This window comes from Muntiacus reevesi, chromosome 2 (genome assembly GCF_963930625.1).
Source record: "Muntiacus reevesi chromosome 2, mMunRee1.1, whole genome shotgun sequence".
In the NCBI taxonomy this organism is placed as follows: Eukaryota; Metazoa; Chordata; class Mammalia; order Artiodactyla; family Cervidae; genus Muntiacus; species Muntiacus reevesi.
The window spans coordinates 146,068,052-146,089,631 of record NC_089250.1 but is presented as its reverse complement, the minus strand read 5'-3'; the positions used below and the strand labels follow the sequence as shown (position 1 = coordinate 146,089,631).

The following is a 21,580-nucleotide window of genomic DNA, read 5'->3' as shown; positions in this document are numbered from 1 at the left end:
GGGATGGTCCCCTGGAGGAGAAAATGGCAACCCACTCCAGTCTTCTTGCCTGGAGAACATCCCATGGCGAGAGGAACCTGGTGGGCTACAGTCCATGGGGTCCACATGCATGCACATGACTGCTCTTGGGCAAAGCATTAAATGCTCATCTAGAAAATAAGATGTTTGAAATAGATTTACTACTATCTCTTCCTATCTCAAATGTCTGTTTTCATGCTCAAATGGAAGAAAGACCAGATTAATATAGAAAAGATGGATGAGAGAGACTTTGCAGAATGATATTTTTAAAAGGAGTAAGATATCAAAACCATTGGATGAAACCTGTCCGGAGAGTCCAGGGTATATACAATCTCAAAATATCACCCCACAGCTTACTCACTACAAGGGAGAAAGGTTGTCTACAATGTAGCATTCTTGACAGAAAAACAAAAAAAGATTAAAATCAGACAAATCCAGATTGTGGAACATTCTACAAAACTACTAGCCTGGACTCCAAAAATGTCAGTGTCATGAAAGAGAAAAAGGAAAGAGAACTATTTCAGATTAAAGAAAATGAAAAGAATGCTCAACGACACTAATCATCAAAGAAATGCAAATCAAAACCACAATGAGATATTACCTCTCATCTGTCAGAATGGTTATCATCAAAAAGAACACAACTAAAAAATATTGGCAAGACTGTGGAGACAAGGAAACCCTTGTGCACTGTTCATGGGAATATAAACTGGTGCAGTCACCATGGAAAACAGGAGGCAGCTTTCTCAAAAAAATAAAAATAGAACTACCATATGACCCAGCAATTCCACTACTGGTTATATATTTAAAAGAAAACAAAAACACTGAATAGAAAAGATACATTCATCCCAATGTTCATAGAGGCATTATTTATAATTGCCAGGGTACAGACGCAACCTAAGTGTACATCAACAAAAGAGTGGATAACTATATATACATATACATGTGTGTATATCACACATACAAATGGAATACTACTCAGTCATAAAAAGAATGAAATTTTGCCATTTGTGGTAACATGAATGGACTTGAAGGGCACTGTGCTAAAGTGAAATAAGCTAGACAGAGAAAAACAAATACTGTATAAGATCACTTATATGTGGAATCTAAAAAATACAACAATCTAGTGAATATAACAAAAAAGCAGCAGATTCATAGATACAGAGAACAAACTAGTGTTTACCAGTAGGAAGAGGGTGGTGGTGGTGGTTGTAGTTTAGTTACTAAGCCGTGTCTGACTTTTGCGACCCCATGGACTGTAGCCTGCCAGGCTCTTCTGTCCATGGGATTTCCCAGGCAAGAATACTAGAGTGGGTCACCATTTCGTTCTCCAGGGGATCTTTCCAACCCAAGAATCAAAGCCGGGTCTCCTGCATTGCAGGCGGATTCTTTACCAACTGAGCCACCAAGGAAGCCAGGGAAAGGTGCAATATAAAGGTGGGGGAGTGAGAGATATAAACTATTTGCTGAAACACAGGCTCTAGGATATATTGTACAACATGGATAATAGAGTTAATATTCTGTAATAACTTGTATAAAAATAATGAAATACATATAAAAAATAAAGAAAAAATAAAAAAATGAAAAATAAAGGACACCAAATAGATCAGACAATCAAATGAATATGGACTGAATATTAGACAATATGTTTGTATTGACATCAAATTTCTTGAGTGTAATAATGTTACTGTGATTATTTGGGAGAACATCATTATACTTAAGAGATCCATGCTAAAGTATTTAGGAGTGAAATATCATGATATCTGCAACCTACATTCAAATGATCTATGGTTTAGAAATAAAACCCACATATATATGTACACACACAATATATATGGAAAAAGAGAGAAAAGCAGTATCAAAATATTAACAATTAATAAATCTAGATGAAAGGTATACAGGAATTCATTGTACTATTATTTAAACTTTTCTGTGCTGGAATTTTTTTCAAAATAAAAAGTTGTATAAGGGGAAGATGAGTGAAAACTAGGCAGAGAAGAATAAGGTCAATCTGGAGAGAGGCAGTATGAGAGATACAAAAGTAGCAATTTAAAGACTGAAGAGAATTAAGAAATAGAGTGTTAATTATATAGGACATAGATATAAATAGTGTAAGAGTTAGACATCAGCAGAGATTTCAGGAAAAAAAAAAACAGCATTTTAACAAGGTACTAAAGGCACAGCAGAGTCTTAGATGGGCAGAACTAAGTGTCTATTGGGATGAGAACATGAGTAGAAGTGTGCAAGCCACAGCATGTGTATGTAGAAACACACACACATGTAAACATATAGACATTTGTGTATATGCATATATTACATATATGCAGTTACGAGATGCCCTTTTGGACAGAAGGTACAAATATGGGTTACAGTCAGAGTATAAAGAGTTCTGAAAACTCTAGAAGGGTTTGGATTTTATACAGGAGATACAGGGAACTCCTGGAAGTATTTTGTATTTTCCCCTAAACAATAAAGAAATGCCTGGTTGCTTTGGGGGACAGATTATTGTCATGCATTTGTGTTACTTGCATTCACTCAAATTCCAAATGACTTAGGGAGAGAAGAGGAGCCCCATCTAACTTCTTTGCAGTTAACACTTGATGCTTCAGGTCATTTGTTGGGCAGGGAGAGTTGGTGGAGTAATATACTATATTTGGAAGATAAGGCTAGAGAGTTTGAAAATGTTAAGTTTGGGCACAATGTTTAATTCTGGAATTGCACCTTAAAACCAGTACAGTAAATAGAATGTTCTATAGCTTAAGTGCCCACTGAAATTTATAAGGAATTCCAGAAGACACTGGAGTGTGGGCAGGTCTGTCTTTTGATCTGGGAGGCCCAGAGATCCTGCCAGATTTCCTATGGGGTGAAAACTTGTCATAATGACACTAATATATTACTTGACTTTTTTTTTTTTACCCTTTTCAAGTGGATTTTCTAACTATGCAACAATGAAAGAGCAGATGCTGTGAGAACCTAGATGTCTTATTAAAGAGATCCATATCAGTTTCTAACATATTTATAAATTATAATAAAGATGGCTATATGCTGCAGTAGTAGAAGCAAGAATGGAAAGAAAACAACAATATAAGAGGCATTTTCAAAAAAAAGTCAATTAAATTTGGTAACAAGACACAGGGGGCAAAAAGACTGTAAAGTTCCTATGTCTTACAGGTTACTCAAGAACAGGAAATATATCTAAATCACCTTTGCATCCTACACAGTTCTTTTTTATTATGATGCTGAATAAATGCTTATGGATTAAAAGTGAGTCAAAGAAAACTTTCTAAACATGGGAAAAGACCATGGAAGATAAAGACAAAATCTTGGGGAACGCTCAATTATGGACGGAAGGAAGAAATCAGGAATTTAAAAGGAAAAAGGAAAGAGTCAGAGAAACAGGAGGAGAAACAAAACTGTGCTGAAGAGCTAAGCTGGATGTGGCAAGCAGCTAAGGAGTCAAGGGAGTGAGGAAGGATAATAACTAAGACATAGGTCTGGCAATAAAGGGAGTCCTGATCACAGTTTGAAGCCAGACTGCAGAGGATTACAGATGAAGGGAGTCAAGGAAAAGGAAGCAACTACCTATTCCTTAAGAAATCTTGAGACTTCCCAGCTGGTCCAGTGGTTAAGAATTTGCCTTTCAATGGAGGAGACACGGGTTTGATCCCTGGCCAGGGAACTAAGATCCCACATGCAGCAGGGCAACTAAGCCCACTTGCCACAGCTAGAGCAGCTCAGGCACCACAACTAAAAAAAGCCTGTGCACCACAAAGAAGATCCAGCACAGAAAGAATTCTGTGTTTTTAATCTTATAGTAAAAGGATAAAGGGAAAATAGACAGGTAACAATTCCTTAACACACATAACTGCCAGAAATGCCTACACTGGCCTCTGCACATGCAGTGAGGCTAAGGAAGGTTTAAGGACTTACTTAACAACATTCATCCTAGTTGGGAGCCTCAACCAACCAGGTAGGCTGAATGAATACATGAAAGATTCTATCTATTTTATGTATGAAGAGACAGCAAATCTTCACAGTTGCTGCTAACAGCTGGTTTCATAAGTGCCCTTAAGAGGTCAAAGAAAGTAATACCTGTAAGTGACTTGGTTTGTTGGACTTTAGTTAATGTGTGCTAAACCAGCTTAAGTCAATTAAAATTCTTTTTTCTGTTTGTTTAGCCTCACTATGAGACTATTAGAGGCTCTCCTCAAATATCCAGAGATGTTTAGCTGTCCATTCATATTGAAGAAGCTTATGCATAAACGCTGGCTGAAGGTTCTGTGTCAACTGATGAGTTTCAGTGTAGAGGAAGCATGCTAAACCAATCATACATTTTCAGGTATCAAGGAACTGAGTAATAATAGATTTGACTGCCTAATATGCATGGGACTATTTAAGAACACTACTGTCTGTCACAGTCCATGGGGTCACAAGAGTTGGACACGAGGTAGTGGCTAAACCACCACCACCACTGTTTGTCAGACGTGAAAGTGAAAGTCACTCAGTTGTGTCCAACTTTTTGCGATTCCATGGAATTCTCCAGGCCAGAATACTGGAGTGGGTAGTCTTTCCCGCCTTCAGGGGATCTTCCCAACCCAAGAATCGAACCCCGGTCTCCCACATTGCAGGCAGATTCTTTACTGGCTGTCAGAAAGCAAACATCAATTTCAGTTCCTAAAATGATTAGTTTTCTTGGGAAGTTAGATAAAAGAGTAGAGGCAAAAATCCACCGTTCTAATTTTACCTCATTTGAAAACACTTTAGGGACTTCCCTGGTGGTCCAGTGGTTAAGAAGCCACCTGTCAATGCAGGGGACGTGGGTTCTACCCCTGGTCTGGGAAGATTCCACATGCTGTCAGGCAACTAAGCCCATGAGCCACAACTACTGAGCCCATGCTCCAGAGCCCAGGCTCCAAAACCAGAGACGCCACCACAATGAGAAGCCTGAGCACTGTAACTAGAGAGCAGCCCCTTACTTGTGGCAACTAGAGAAAGCCCCCCTGTAGCACAAAGACCCGATATAGCCAAAAATAAAAATAATTTTTTTTTAAAAAAGAGAACACACTTTAGGAAAGATGCCTAACTGACAGCTAACTTATCCTACAAAGAAATATAAAGTTTCTGTATACATTCAGAAAAACAAAGAAAATCACATCTTTTTATTTGAGATAAATGATGTATATAACAGGTATATAATTTTATAGAACGACAATCAAGTAAATATCTGACCTCATCAAAGTTAAAAAGTCTTTTTATGTAGCAAATGTATAAAGATAGTCTAGAAACTACTGAGCTTCACGTATGTGTGGTTCCGAAATATTCCTTTTTTTCTTTTGTCCCCTTTTAATAATTATTACTGGTTTTACAGTGCTGATTTCTATAGATAAAAGGAAGTATCAGTTTCCAGAATCTCAATGTCCCTAAATGAGAAGTATCTCAGTATTACAGCTTTATGCTAAAAGGACAAACCTTAGGTGAAACTCAACTACTTCACCAACGTTTTATTTAATAACAGCAATCAAGTAAGTATCAAATCGCTTCATTCCAGGTAGTCCAGGTACAAATCTAAACCTGATTTTGTCAAATGATAACATGCTTTGAAAAACAAAACACAAAAACCTAAATTCCTTTTTTTCAAATACAAAATTAATTTTGCTGTTTTACACGCTCATGTGCACTCACACACATGTACACATATATACATATATCTTATGGGTTTTAAAATGCATCTTTCATTCCAAACGCTAAGGATTCCAAGAAGAGGATAAAATGGCACAAATAACAGCATGGCTGCATTATGACAAAATAGTTCATATTCTGAAGGAAAAAGGATAAATTTCACCTAAGTATACTGAATTTCACTTCAGTACCTAAATAAGTGGTTCAAGTTATAAAATGTATACTTTTAATAACATTTTAACACTTCATTTCCCTCCAAACATTACAAAATACATGCTTAAAAAAACAACTTGATAAGATTAACATATACGCATTACTATGTATAAAATAGATAACCAACAAGGATAGCTGTTGATATGTAGCTCAGGGAACTATACTCAATATTATATAACAACCCACAAGGAAAATAATCTGAAAAAGAGTATAACTGAATCACTGTGCTGTCCACTTGAAGGTTACATTATATTGTATTTTGGTAAATGTTCTTCCAGCCTTTGTGGGTAAATGTAGATACACAGGAACAAGGAAATAAAAATTTTAAAGAAAAAACTTAGCAGATGGCCCACCCAGTATGATCATAATAGAATTTTACACAAGTGATTTGCTTGCAGCAGAATCTCACTCCCTACACCAAACAATCCCATACCCCTAAACTATAACCACTGGAACAGGAAAAATCTCTGCTCAGTAATCAGCTCCACAGAGACCAAATTATTTCTGCCATGCCTTAAATCAAGGATGTAGACTAGTGACTATTACTACTACCAGTGACATTACTACTACTAGTGACTGCTCAAGAAACAAAACTTGAAGGAGATGAGAACACAGTCTCATTTTAGCTGTTTTTAGTGTTACCTCTGAAAACCTGCTCAAATATTTCCATCTCTTGCATGGTTTTCACGACTGCCTAAGCCCAAAATGCCATTCTGCAGAGGCTCCAAGTTGAGTCAGCACATTGTTTTTATGATTGCAGATGGGCAAATGGAAAAACTGAGGCTTTGCACACTCCCATAAAGATCAGACGATACCCTCAATCTGTCTTTGCTAGTGTGGGAAAACATTCTCCCTCTCAGGTTACCAGCCCCCCAACCCCCCACACGAAAAAAGAAAAGAGAAGAGCCGAGAGTTTCATTTTGTCTCTTCCGGTTACCTGGTACCTAAAAGCCTTAAGGATTACATTGACAATGGCAGTATGAAATGCAGAGTGACTAAAAGTCAGGGTTTTCTCTAGTCTCTGTAAAAATGACCCAAAGAAAACCTCTGGTAAAATGGCCTGGAGAAGAAAGGCACATTTAGATAGCAAGCAAACACAGGCTTTTCTGTGCTCATCTCCTAGCCCAAATTCCAAGTCTTACAAGTATACTATCAAGGGTAAAACAGATCACCAGCCCAGGTTGGATGCATGAGACAAGTGCTCGGGGCTGGTGCACTGGGAAGACCCAGAGGGATGGGATGGAGAGGGAGGTGGGAGGGGGGATCGGAATGGGGAACACATGTAAATCCATGGCTGATTCATGTCAATGTATGGCAAAAACCACTACAATATTGTAAAGTAATTAGCCTCCAACTAATAAAAATAAATGAAAAAAAAAAAGCCACTCTAAACATTAAATACAAACAGATTAACTTTTAAACTCCCAAGCTCCAGCCAGCTGTATTTTTGGTCTCTAAAATGTTTCACACAGCCTATTTCTTTTTTTCCTACATCTAATCTGAGAAAGAAATTTTATTCTTTCCTATTATCTTTGCTGAAGAATGACAATGTCAGTCATAGATAGAGCTTCACTCTATATATATGAAAATGGTAAGTAAAAATGCCTAAATTTTTTAAAGAAAAAATTAAGTCCACTAAAATCAAATGACACATGGGATAACCCCCTCCAAATTCACATATTTTGGAAACGCACTTTCCTATTTTACCATGCGTTATCTAATAAATGAGTTCAGCAAGGCTGCAGGCTACAAATATACAAAATAAATTATATTCTATATACTACCTATGAAATTAATACAGTGATTCCATTTACAACAGCATCAAAAAAACTTTTATTCCAAGTATTTTATTTAACAAAAAGATTGCAAATGCACTGAAAAATACAAAACACTGTTGAAATTTAAAAAGACCTAAATAAATGGGAAGATATCCCATATTCATGGATGAAAGATTTAATACTGTTAACACTGCAATACTTCCCAAATTGACAGATTCAATGCAATTTCTATCAAAATTTCAACTGCCTCTGCAGAAACGAACAAGAATATTCATGAAAAATTCATATGGAAATACAAGGGATCAATTTTATCAAAATCATCATGAAAAAGAACAAAGTTGGATAATTCATTTGTCCCAATTTCGAAACTTACTAAAAAGCTACAGGAACCAAAAGAGCATGGTACTGACATACAAAGACATGTATCAGTGGAACAGAATTTACAGTCCAGAAATAAACCCTCACACTTATGGTTAATTGACTTGTGATAAGAATGCCAAGACAAGTCAATGAAGAAAGACTAGTCTTTTCAACAAACACGTGCTAGAACAATGAGATATTCACATGCAAGAGGATAGAGTTAGACCGCTGTCACATACCATATACAAAAATGAACTCAAAATGGATTAAAGAGTTAAATGTAGAAGATAACCTATGAAAGTCTTAGAAGATAACACAGGCAAAAAAGTTTGTGACCTAGGACTGGACAATGGTTTCCTAGAAATGACAATAAAGACAAAGCAAAAAAAAACCAAACAGGAATTGGACTTCATCAAAATTAAAACTTTTCTGTTTCAAAGGTTACTACCAAGAAAGTGAAAAGACAGTCGACAGAATAGGAAAAAATATTTGCAAATTATATACCTGGTAAGAAACTAGTATATGGAATACATAAAGAACTCTTACAATTCAATAATAAAAAGACAATGCAATTTTTAAAATGGACAAAAGAGATTGGAATAGACTTTTCTCCAAAGAAGATAAACAAATGGCCAACAAGATGAAATGATGCTCAACATCATTAGCCACTAGGAAAATACCAATCAAAACCACAATGAGACACCACTTCACACCTACTAGGATGGCTATAATTAAACAAACAAACAACAATAACAAGAGTTGGCAAGGACATAGAGAAATTGGAATGTTCATACATTTTCAGTGAGAATGTAAAATGGTGCAGCCACTTTGGAAAACAGTTTGGCAGTTTCTCAGGGTTAAATATAGAATTACCATAGACCCAGCAATTCTACTCCTAGGTATCTACCCATGAGAATTGAAAACTTATATCCACACAAAAACACATATACTAATATTTATAATAACCAAAAACTAGAAACAGTCTGAATGTCCCTCTACTGATGGGTGAAAAAACAAAATGTGGTATATCCAAAACATGGAATACTATTTGACCATAAAAATGAATGAATGAAATATGGATACATGTTACATGGATGTACATGCATGAACCTTGAAAACATTACACTAAGAAAAGGAGCCAGACACAAAAGGCCACATAGTGGATGATTTAATTTACATGAACTGTCCAGAACAAGCAAATCCATAGAGACAGAAAGTAGATTAATGGTCTCCAGGGGAGAAGGGAATGGAGAGTGACTACTAATGTGATTCTTTCTGGAGCAGAAAATACTCTAGAAGTAGACAATAGTGATGACTATACAACCTTGTAAATACACTAAAAACCAAGTTGTACACATAAAAATGGTGAATTTTGTGGTATGTTAATTATATCTCAATTTTTAAAAAATCTAAAGGAACCATTTGTCTCAGCAGCAAAATGTTCCTAAGGAGAAATGGAATGATATGAGTTCTCCATGAGTAAAGGCCAGTTTTCCCAAGAACAGGACTCATAATGTTTTCAGCAGATTTGAATTTTTGCCAGGTATGTTATTCTGCAGAGTTAAAGGGATTTTTGAAAAGATGATCTATGATTACCCTATCCTAACATATCAACTATTAACTTGTCCATGTTCCCTTCCAGTCTATACACATGTATATTTTCACATATCTATAATCTATACAAAATAGTCAGTATAAATTTTCCATATTGCTACCTGGCCTTTAATGACCATACGATCATTAAATGGTTGTGATTAATTGACACCTATCATTTTCTTAACTCCTTTTCTTCTGTGTTCTATCGTAAAACGTTAGATATATTTAAGTCATCTCTAATTTTTCACTATTTATAGGTATTTTTGCAATATAGTTGCAACATGAAAAGCTAACATAGCTCTTTTCTTCTCTTGAATTGTATCACTGAATTAAGATTTCCAGGGGAAAAAAATTACTAAACTCTTTGAAGGATATTTTTATGACTCCTGGTTACCTTCAAGAAGTATTACAAAGTTACTTGCTATTAGCAACAAAAACTTGCTATATTAGACACTGATTATGTCAAAAGCATAAAAAATGGCAATGTTAAAAAATTTTATCTGAGTAATTTGAGATCTTCCTTTAATCTTCTTTGATTATTCAAGGCTTTCCAAAATCCATGAGAATTTGTTCTAGTTCTTACAAACTTTGCTGTCTTTTTCAGTCACTTACAGTTAAAAAGAATGAAGATTTTTTTTAATTTAGCATTCTTACTCTAAAGAGGATAGAACATGTAATCAATTGCATTGTTTTCCTTAAAAACATATACACATGTGGCCATCTCATAAGTAACAGCATTGGCTAGAAAAGCCTAGAATTCAATCACAAAATACAAAACAAAACAAAACCTACTACGATTAGCCACTTTTCAAAATTTTGACATCCAGGGTAATTCTAGATTCAGCACTTCCCTGCAGGGGCCCCAATTCAATCTCTGGTCAGGGAACTAAGATCCTGCAAGCCTCATGGACCCACCAAAAAAAAAAAATTTCAACTTCCATTAACAACTAGGTGCACACATGACCCAAGGTGTCTCTCCTGACTTGCAGTCATTAGTCTAGAGAAAGACCAAGACCACCACCAAAGAGTCTACAGAATCATTACAAAAAAATAATGGTTAACTGAGCTCTGTGGAAAATTCTTAAAGAGATGAGAATACCAGACCACCTTACCTGTCTCCTGAGAAACCTGTATACAGGTCAAGAAGCAACAACTAGAACCGGACATGGAACAACTAGGAAAGGAGTTCACAATTGGGAAAGAAGTACAACAAGGCTGTATATTGTTACCCCGCTTATTTAACATATATGCAGAGTGTATCATTCGAAATCCTGGGTTGGATAAATCGCAAGCTGGAATCAAGACTGCCAGGAGAAATATCAGCAACCTCAGAAATGCAAATAATACCGCTCTATCAGCACAAAGTGAAGAGGAAATAAAGAGCCTCTTGATGAAGGTGAAAAAGGAGAGTGAAAAAGCTGGCTTAAAACCCAACATTCAAAAAACTAAGATCATGGCGTTCAGTCCCATCACTTCATGGCAAATATAAGGGGTAAAAGTAGAAGCAGTGACAGATTTGATTTTCCTGGGCTCCAAAATCACTGCAGACAGTGACTACAGCCATGAAATAAAAAGACACTTGCTCCTTGGAAGGAAAGCTATGACAAACCTAGACAGCATATTAAAAAGCAGAGACATCAGTTTTTCTACAAAGGTTGGTATGGTTACAGCTGTGGTTTTTCCAGTAGTCATGTACAGACGTGAGTTGGACCAGAAAGAAGGCTGAGCACCGAAGAATTGGTGCTTTTGACCTGTGGTGCCGGAGAAGACTCTTGAGAGTCCCTTGGACTGCAAGGAGATCCAGCCAGTCCATCCTAAAGGAAATCAACCCTGAATATTCACTGGAAGGACTGATGCTGGAAGCTGAAGCTCCAATACTCTGATGCAAAGAGCCAACTCGCTGGAAGAGACAGTGATGCTGGAAAAGATTGAAGGCAAAAGGAGAAGGAGGCGGCAGAGGATGGATGGTTAGATGGCATCACCAACTCAAAGGACGTGAATCTGAGCAAACTCCTGGACACAGTGAAGAACAGGGGAGCCTGAGTCCACAGGATCCCAGAGCCAGACACAACCCAGCAACTGAACAACAAACAGCAAAGTGACTGCTACTGGTATAGAAGCATTTTCACATTCATTATCACGTTAATCCTTACTAAATACAGTATGAGTTAGAAAATATCCCATTTTACTATGAAAAAACTGAAGCTTAAAAAGGCTAAGTTACTTGTCCAAAGTAGATTCAGGAAGAGCACATATCTTTTAACCTTTAGCAGGCAGTAGCCTCCCCACAGGATGTGAATTCAAACAAAGAAACATTCCCATCTAGATCTGACAGCAAGAGAAAGGATAAGTATGAAGAAATTAGGATCTCATCATCATTACATCAATATTTATGATCAATGGTCACACTGATGTCAAAGCGGGGCAGAGTCAGCACCCCCATTATGTCCATCAAGCCCTCAGCCAGTCTAATAAACACATCATCTTCAGAGGGTGCTTGTTCTTAGTCCCCTTTCTCCCCTTTCCGCAGCCCGCCTCCCTGAACATCCCTCTATGCAGACATCCTAGAGGTGCCAGTGATGTGATGTTGAAAGAACACTTCCCATTGTCTCTCCTTTGCAGTGTCGGTAGGATTTGGGGTTTCTTGTTTGTGTTCTGAGAAAAAGATGAAAAGACAATACTGAAATTGTATTCAATCCCAGTCATCCATTTCTATGTATTTAGTTTAATAAATTCCTTTACAAAACAGATCACCAGCCCAGGTTGGATGCATGAGACAAGTGCTCAGGGCTGGTGCACTGGGAAGACCCAGAGGGATGGGATGGAGAGGGAGGCAGGAGGGGGGATCGGGATGGGGAACACATGTAAATCCATGGCTGATTCACGTCAATGTATGGCAAAAACCACTACAATACTGTAAAGTAATTAGCCTCCAACTAATAAAAATAAATGAAAAAAATAAATAAAAAGATGTATAACATAAAAATAAATAAATAAATAAATATCCTTTACGTGCCAAGCAAACTTTACTGGAATTGATGCTTACTACCAATAAAATGTGTATTTAGAGGAAAGGGCTCCTTAGAAAGAAATATACTACTTTATATGTAACTAAAGTACTGTAAACATCTAATTCAAGTTCAGGGGTTTGCTCTTAAAAATTGAAGTAGTTCAAGAGCAAATAAAATCATAAAATATTATGTTGACTCAGTCTATTTTGTGCATTTTCCTGGTTGATAAGATTTTAACTTGTGTTTAGGGTTGCTAATAATTAAAAGTAATCACTGCCTCATAGTATGGTACTGATTTGGAATGATAAAAACCAAGAGAAAAAGCAGAACAAGACCCTTTCCTATTTCATCCAGCTAATACTAAGTCAGACCTGGTATTCATCTATGGCATGTCTTGACCTAAAAGACTTCAGTGATACTAACTCAAATAACCTTCAAAATTCAGACTGGATCCTCTATAAGAATTTTGTTTACATGATAAAAAACCTGAAAAGGGGAACACACAGATGCAAGAATGGGACACATGCTTCAAATGCTTTAATGACTATTTCAATGGAAATGTCACAGACCTGCACCTTGAACAAAAATTAAAAGAATCAAAGAAGTTTCATCCCATAGTCCCAAATCCAATCTTCACTACTCTCACAGAAGAAACAATAACATCAACAAAATCATTCAGGGATATCTAACACAAGCTAGTTAACTCGAAAGAAAAAGAAATAGTTTACACCTAACTACCTAAGGCTTCAATCTAGATATCAACACCCATTTCATAAAACATGCTCATAGTCTAATGTTAGCAGAGGAGAAAAACTCAAAAAAAAAAAAAAAAAACTAAAAGAAAATGAGGTCACGCATTCAGACTCATTTTCTATGTAACAAAATGCTGGTCAAAGATGACTTGAATGCCAGATGTCAAAAAATTGATATCAAAATCACAAGGCAAATAAAAACCAATGGCAAAGCTGAATATTTGTTTTCTCAATGATGCAGCTGCCTTTAACTCTGACCAGAGTTTAAAGGTACCCTGAACTTGGAACCAGAAGGCCTGCTTGTTGGAATGGAAAGACCTCCATGCGAGAGTCAGGTTCTAAAGCTATTGATGCTACTTAACTAGTGGGTAGCCCTACACAAGCCACTTAGCTTTCTCTCCTCATTCTCTCCTGCTCGAGAGAGGCTGACTAGACCAATGGTTAAGAGGTTGACTAGACCAAAGTTTCCTAAACTCACCTCATCACAAGAACTACCTCACAGTAACTGTTAACAGTGTAGAGTCCAAACCCCCTTCCTAGAGACCCTAGTTCAGGGGGTCTCTCAGTGAGGCTTAGGAAGTAATTCTTAATAAGTGATCCAAGTAAGTCTCATCATCTGATAAGTTTCACAAACACTGGACCACATAAGCCATGAGCTGTTGCCTGTCTTCCAGCTCTGATTCTATACTATCTGGATATTTCAAAATTATGTTATAAAAATGTGCAAAATTATACTAGTATCGCATGTTTGCACATTTGCAAAAAATTAATAAACCTACAAGACCAAAAAAAATAAATATATCCACCCCCACCCTTTCACCCCGGACACCATTCACACCTTTAAACATCAATAAAAACATCCTCCTAGATTCTAGGCAAAAGGAACACTGTATTTGGTGAGGAAAAAAAGTTTTCAACATTAAGCTCTCAGCACATTAATACGGAAAGACTTGTGTTACAGGAAGGGAGAACTTGTACACCTAAAGTTTAAGTGAAAATTACACATTGCATTCTTCCCTTAAAGAACATTATCTGATGAGTTTACCTGTTTTGAGTTCTAAAAAAACTAAAAAAAGAGCCGGGCAGAGTCTGTAGCAGCTATAACAGCGTGCTCCACAAATACGTGCTCCACAATACTGGAGGACAGTTGTTACAAAGCTCAAAGAAACAAAAGAAAGCAAAAGAAACAAGCTGGCTCAGAGACCACAGACTTTCCTTAGGTTTTGCAGGTATAGTAAGAGCCTCCAGGGCACTTTCTGCACACAAAGGCAGCAACCTTTAATTTAACTTTTCCTTGCTCTACACTACTTTGCTTTAGGTGATTTTTCTAAAATTCTCATGATCCACCAGTGGGATTTACTTTTATTCTCTTTTTTAGATTTATAAGTAACTATAACGCTTACAAAGAGAAAGGCTGATGGTGCGGCACACGGCGGTGGCGGGGGGGGGGGTGGCAGAGCTATACAGGAGGCTTGATGGCAATCAGCTATCACAAAAGTGGCTACAAAAAATGTAAATCCAATCAAGATTAAAACTCAAAACCGGGTTTGAGGTAGCCCTGCAGCACAAACAGAGGTGAGGCTAAGAGTGAAACAGGACCACATACGTTAGCTACTAGTCAGTGGTTAGAGTAACCCACTACAGCGGCAGCTGACTGCAACAGGGTGTTACCACAAAACACTATCAAAGTGAATCCTGGTGCCTGACCTACGATACTGGAAACAGAATTGTTGAGATTTAGGATCATACACATCAAATACTGACTCATTTTAACGGCAAAAGTAGGGACACCAACTGTTAGGTTCAGTTCAGTTCAGTTGCTCAGTCGTGTCCCGACTCTTTGAGACCCCATGAATTGCAGCACACCAGGCCTCCCTGTCTATCACCAACTCCCGGAGTTTACTCAAACTCATGTCCATTGAGTCAGTAATGCCATCCAGACATCTCATCCTCTGTCTTCCCCTTCTCCTCCTGCCCCCAATCCCTCCCAGCATCAGGGTCTTTTCCAATGAGTCAGCTCTTCGCATGAGGTGGCCAGAGTATTGGAGTTTCAGCTTCAGCATCAGTCCTTCCAAAGAACACCCAGGACTGACCTCCTTTAGGATGGACTGGTTGGATCTCCTTGCAGTCCAAGGGACTCTCAAGAGCCTTTTCCAACACCACAGTTCAAAAGCATCAATTCTTCGGCGCTCAGCTTTCTTCACAGTCCAACTCTCACATCCATACACGACCACTGGAAAAACAACAGCCTTGACTAGCCAGACCTTTGTTGGCAAAGTAATGTCTCTGCTTTTTAATATGCTATCTAGGTTGGTCATAACTTTCCTTCCAAGGAGTAAGCATCTTTTAATTTCATGGCTGCAATCACCATCTGCAGTGATTTTGGCGCCCAGAAAAATAAAGTCAGCCACTGTTTCTACTGTTTCCCCATCTATTTGCCATGAAGTGATGGGACTGGATGCCATGATCTTAGTTTTCTGAATGTTGAGCTTTAAGCCAACTTTTTCACTCTCCTCTTTCACTTTCATCAAGAGGTTCTTTAGATCCTCTTCACTTTTTTCCATAAGGGTGGTGTCATCTGCATATCTGAGGTTATTGATATTTCTCCTGGTAATCTTGATTCCAGCCTGTGCTTCTCCCAGCCCAGCATTTCTTGTGATGTATTCTGCATATAAGTTAAATAAACAGGGTGACAATATACACCCTTGATGTACTCCTTTTCCTATTTGGAACCAGTCTGTTGTTCCATGTCCAGTTCTAACTGTTGCTTCCTGACCTGCATGTAGGTTTCTCAAGAGGCAGGTCAGGTGGTCTGGTATTCCCATCTCTTTCAGAATTTTCCACAGTTTATTGTGATCCACACAATCAAAGGCTTTGGCATAGTCAATAAAGCAGAAATAGGTGTTTTTCTGGAACTCTCTTGCTTTTTTGATGATCCAGCATATGTTAGCAATTGGATCTCTGGTTCCCCTGCCTTTTCTAAAAGCAGCTTGAACATCTGGAAGTTCATGGTTCACGTATTGCTGAAGCTTGGCTAGAAGAATTTTGAGCATTACTTTACTACCCTGTGAGATGAGTGCAATTGTGCGGTAGTTTGAGCATTATTTGGCATTGCCTTTCTTTGGGATTGGAATGAAAACTGACCTTTTCCAGTCCTGTGGCCACTGCTGAGTTTTCCAAATTTGCTGGCATATTGAGTGCAGCACTTTCACAGCATCATCTTTCAGGATTTGAAATAGCTCAACTGGAATTCCATCACCTCCACTAGCTTTGTTCGTAGTGATGTTTTCTAAGGCCCACTTGACTTCACATTCCAGGATGTCTGGCTCTAGGTGAGTGATCACACCATCATGATTATCTGGGTCATGAAGATCTTTTTTGTACAGTTCTTCTGTGTATTCTTGCCACCTCTTCTTAATATCTTCTGCTTCTGTTAGGTCCATACCATTTCTGTCCTTTATTGAACCCATCTTTGCATGAAATGTTCCCTTGGTATCTCTAATTTTCTTGAAGAGATCTCTAGTCTTTCCCATTCTATTGTTTTCCTCTATTTCTTTGCATTGATCACTGAGGAAGGCTTTCTTATCTCTCCTTGCTATTCTTTGGAATTCTGCATTCAGACGGGAATATCTTTCCTTTTCTCCTTTGCTTTTTGCTTCTCTTCTTTTCACAGCTATTTGTAAGGCTTCCTCAGAGAGCCATTTTGCTTTTTTGCATTTCTTTTCCATGGGGATGGTCTTGATCCCTGTCTCCTGTACAATGTCAGGAACCTCCGTCCATAGTTCATCAGGCACTCTGTCTATCAGATCTAGTCCCTTAAATCTATTTCTCACTTCCACTGTATATTCATAAGGGATTATAAACTGGAAGTGGTCAAACAGGAGATGGCAAGAGTGAACGTCAACATTCTGGAAATCAGTGAACTAAAATGGACTGGAATGGGTGAATTTAACTCAGATGACCATTTATGTCTACTACTGTGGGCAGGAATCCCTTAGAAGAAATGGAGTAGCCATCATGGTCAACAAAAGAGTCCAAAATGCAGTAGTTGGATGCAATCTCAAAAACGACAGAATGATCTCTGTTCGTTTCCAATGCAAACCATTCAATATCACAGTAATCCAAGCCTATGCCCCAACCAGTAATGCTGAAGCTGAAGTTGAATGGTTCTATGAAGACCTACAAGATCTTTTAGAACTAACACCCAAAAAAGATGTTCTTTTCATTACAGGGTACTGGAATGCAAAAGCAGGAAGTCAAGAAACACCTGGAGTAACAGGCAAATTCGGCCTTGGAGTACGGAAAGAAGCAGGGCACAGGCTAATAGAGTTTTGCCAAGAGAACGCACGGGTCATAGCAACACCCTCTTCCAACAACACAAGAGAAGACTCTACACATGGACATCACCAGATGGTCAACACCGAAATCAGATTGGTTATGTTCTTTGCAGCCAAAGATGGAGAAGCTCTATGCAGTCACCAAAAACAAAACCGGGAGCTGACTGTGGCTCAGATCATGAACTCCTTATTGCCAAATTCAGACTTAAATTGAAGAAAGTAGGGAAAACCACTAGACCATTCAGGTATGACCTAAATCAAACTGTTAGGTACCACATCACAAAAGCACTGGTTTATGGCCGTGTTTAATGTTTAAGTATATTTCTGTGTCTGTTGCTTTCAACAAGCCCTGAGGCAATGTTTTGACCAAACCTCACACTCAATTAAAGTAGAAATGTAAAATTGGAATCAAGGGATCAGCATAATAGAATGGTTAAGAGTATGGGTCTGGTTGTCATACCAACCCCAAAGCAACAAATTACTCAATGACCTTGAACACATCATTTCACCTATGCCTCAATTTCCTCATCTGTAAAATGGAGATGATGCCTCAATCAGTTATCAGAAGATTTAAACAAGGTGATTCATGTAAAGCACTAAGCCCTGCACCTTGCAGAGAGCAAATAAGTAATAATAATGAGCTAACTGAAAAATTAGCATAATTACTGTCTTCTAACCTCAAGGAAAGTTATGAGTTTCCTGGCAGCCAGGTCTGTATGCAGGCTAAGTTGCTTCAATCCTGTCCGACTCTTTGCATCCCTATGGAGTATAGCCTGCCAGGCTCCTCTGTCCATAGGATTCTCCAGGCAAGAATACTAGAGTGGGCTGCCATGCCCTCCTCCAGGGAATCTTCTCAAACCACGGATCGAACCTGTGTCTCTTATGTCTCCTGCATTGGCAGGAGGGTTCTTTACCACTAGCACCGAAGCCAGGCAAAAACTTCTAATCATTAGAAAGAAGATTATTTACATACACTACATAACACAGAAAGTGGTGGTTGTTTTAGTCGCTTAGTCCTGTCTGACTCTTTTGCGACCCCATGGACTGTAGCCCACCAGGCTTCTCTGTCCAAGGGATTTCCCAAACAAGAATACTGGAATGGGTTGCCATTTCCTTCTCCATGGGCTCTTCCTGGAATTGTGGGAATTGAACCCACATCTCTTGCATTGGCAGGTGGATTCTTTTCCACTGAGCCACCTGGGAAGCCACTACATAAAGTTAGCTTTTCATTTCTTTCCACATTACAGAAACTTTCCCCTTCCTTAGTAATGAATAGCTGAGACTAATGATGCAGACCTAAATCCAGGAAAGGCTTCAATGCAGACATTTTTAATTAGGAAGGATAATTTTCAATGAGATATGGATTAAGGGTCTAACCTGTGTGGGGGAGTTATAGTTGGTGTTGTTAGGAGAAAGAGGAAAAGAGAAGTAAAAATCTGCAAACCATCCCACAAAGCATTATTCAAAGGAGAAAAACAGTGGCAGGTTGACTGTTCACACTACTTCATAACTGAATCAGAAAATGAAGAAAGAAAAAAAATCAGGTGAAATACTTTAACTAACACAGAAAAAAGAAATAATGCAGCTATTAGTAAGGTTAAAACGGCCACACTCATTCAAAAAAAAAAAAAAAATCAAGGAAAGGAAGGTGAAAAATCAATTATTTCGACAGTTTAAGCAACAAGCACCCACTCTAGCCTTTTAAGATCATGGCTTATATTTCTTTTTTGCAACCAACTGTCATTGCCCACTCTTCCAAATAAGCTACTAGCATGAATGCACTTTTAATTCATACTGTCTTCTTAACTGAATATATTATTCTGATTACAGACAAAAATAAAATCTTGGGCGTTATCTTTTTTTTTTTTTAGAATTCACAGGAAAATATTATCAATTCAATCAATTTAAAGGATACATTTCAAAGAAAGTACTGTGAGAGGTAACTTGGGGAAAGGGAAAAGTTCCTAGTAAAAATAAATCATTCAGAGGAAACCTGTTCAAGGACAATCAAAACCAAATTTCAAAATAATGCAGATCTTGAGATTTTGAGAGATGGGTAGGATTAATGAGTTGCAAGGGGCAGAACTAAATTCTCAAAGAAAGAAAATAAAAGATTCAGAAGTGAAGAGAAGATTTCAGCAGGGTGTACACACCAGTCCTACCAATCCATCAGCAGATATGCAAAAATTCTGAATAATAAAAAAAAATAGAATATATTATCTCTATCAATATTGGGAAATTTAGCAACAAAAGGAAAATAAAGTATTTTAAAGCCATTTTCAAGCATTTGAAGACATTTTTCTGTATTCCACATTCTACTGCAAAATGAAAAAAGAGACTGGTTAGATGCTCTAATTAACAATTTAGTAGTGAAAGAATAATGCCATCTCCAAAGAAGCTCTGTCACCTAGAGATAATGGACATTTTCTTTTTACTGTTTAAGAATCCAGAAGAATCTCCTTCTGCTTTTAAATGCAAATTACCCCATCTCTGAAGCGCATTCTGCTCTATCTGAAAATTACTGCAGTGTGATCCTGTTCCAGAGAGGACAGCATTCAGGGAGGAAAATGGAATTAGGACAACTGCACACCCTATGTTCATATCATCACAGCCATCGAGCTGTCACCACTTACACATGGCCTTTTTCAGTGGAGAGACCACTCTCAGTGATCAAAATTCTATTGGAAGAACGAAAAGTTAGTTTTGAGGACTATGGGTTCATTAAAAGGTTACATACACATTCTAATACATGAACATGCACCCGCACCATAACAATTTAAAAATTCAGTATCAAGAACTTGGCTGTCAACTAATAAAGCTAGCATTTTTCAAGTCTGAATTTCAGTGATAACAGTATGCGTTGCCCTTTCATTACATGGTAAAACAAACAGAAAATACCACTATGCGAGAAAGGTGAGTATAGCACCCTCTGTACTTCTCTTTCCTGGTGAAACTCCCTGGAACAGTGAACAATGACTCGCAGACATACTTCCATTTAACATACCAGGTGATCAAGGTTAAAAAGAACACTTTTAAACCAGAAAGTCTCAAGAAATAGATAAACCATATAGAGGAATTAATCCCATTGTTAAAGATCCACGCTTTCTGCCAAAACCACACTTGGTTTGGGAAATTTTATTTGTTGTCAGGTAAGTGTAAACAAACAGTGAAGAAAGCTAAGCAATATAGAGCCTCATAAAAGGTTACCTTAGCTCTAGTTTTCCCAAGTTATATGTTAACAAATAGCGTTAGTTTTAAATAAAAACAACAAAAACAACAACAAAACACCTCTTTTCCAGCTAAGGCAAGTCAACCAAATGAGTGATTTTCTTTAGTGATACCTGGCTTATCCCATACCCTGTTCTCAAAAGCAGCCCTAATCTCTCCCACAGGTCACCAGACAACCAGGAACCGAAACAACTGAAAATGCACTTCCAGTCTCGGAAATATCAACTCATTGCTCTGGGTTCAGAAAAGCCATTTAAACGTTCTCCAAATGCCTGAGATTAGTACACGGCAACCAAATGGCACAGCATGGCATCAGCGGGTCTCTTTTTTCATCTACCCACTCAGAATCCCGCAATGAATGCAGCAGATCTCTCAAGGCCAGAGTGCAGGGGGTAAGAGTACCATGCGCAGAAAATAGGAAGCCTGCTTTATGATAGAGGGGGAAGCAAGCCAGGGCAGTCTTGTTTCAAAGAACCTAGAAGCGCTTACTAGTTCAATCCACCCCCAAATCCATGCCACCCTTTCAACTTTACAATTAAAAGAGAGGAGAAATTCCGGTCAACTCGCCTTGGGGGGTTGGTCTGAGGGAAGAGGACTCAAGTAGGGAGGAG

At 38.0% G+C, this 21,580-nt stretch overlaps 1 protein-coding gene across 3 annotated transcripts in view; it reads right to left on the bottom strand.

The window, feature by feature from the left end:
- CNNM2 (cyclin and CBS domain divalent metal cation transport mediator 2) overlaps positions 1-21,580 on the bottom strand; it is a 164,173-nt gene that overhangs the window by 140,769 nt on the left and 1,824 nt on the right. The gene's annotated exons all lie outside the window — the stretch shown is intronic.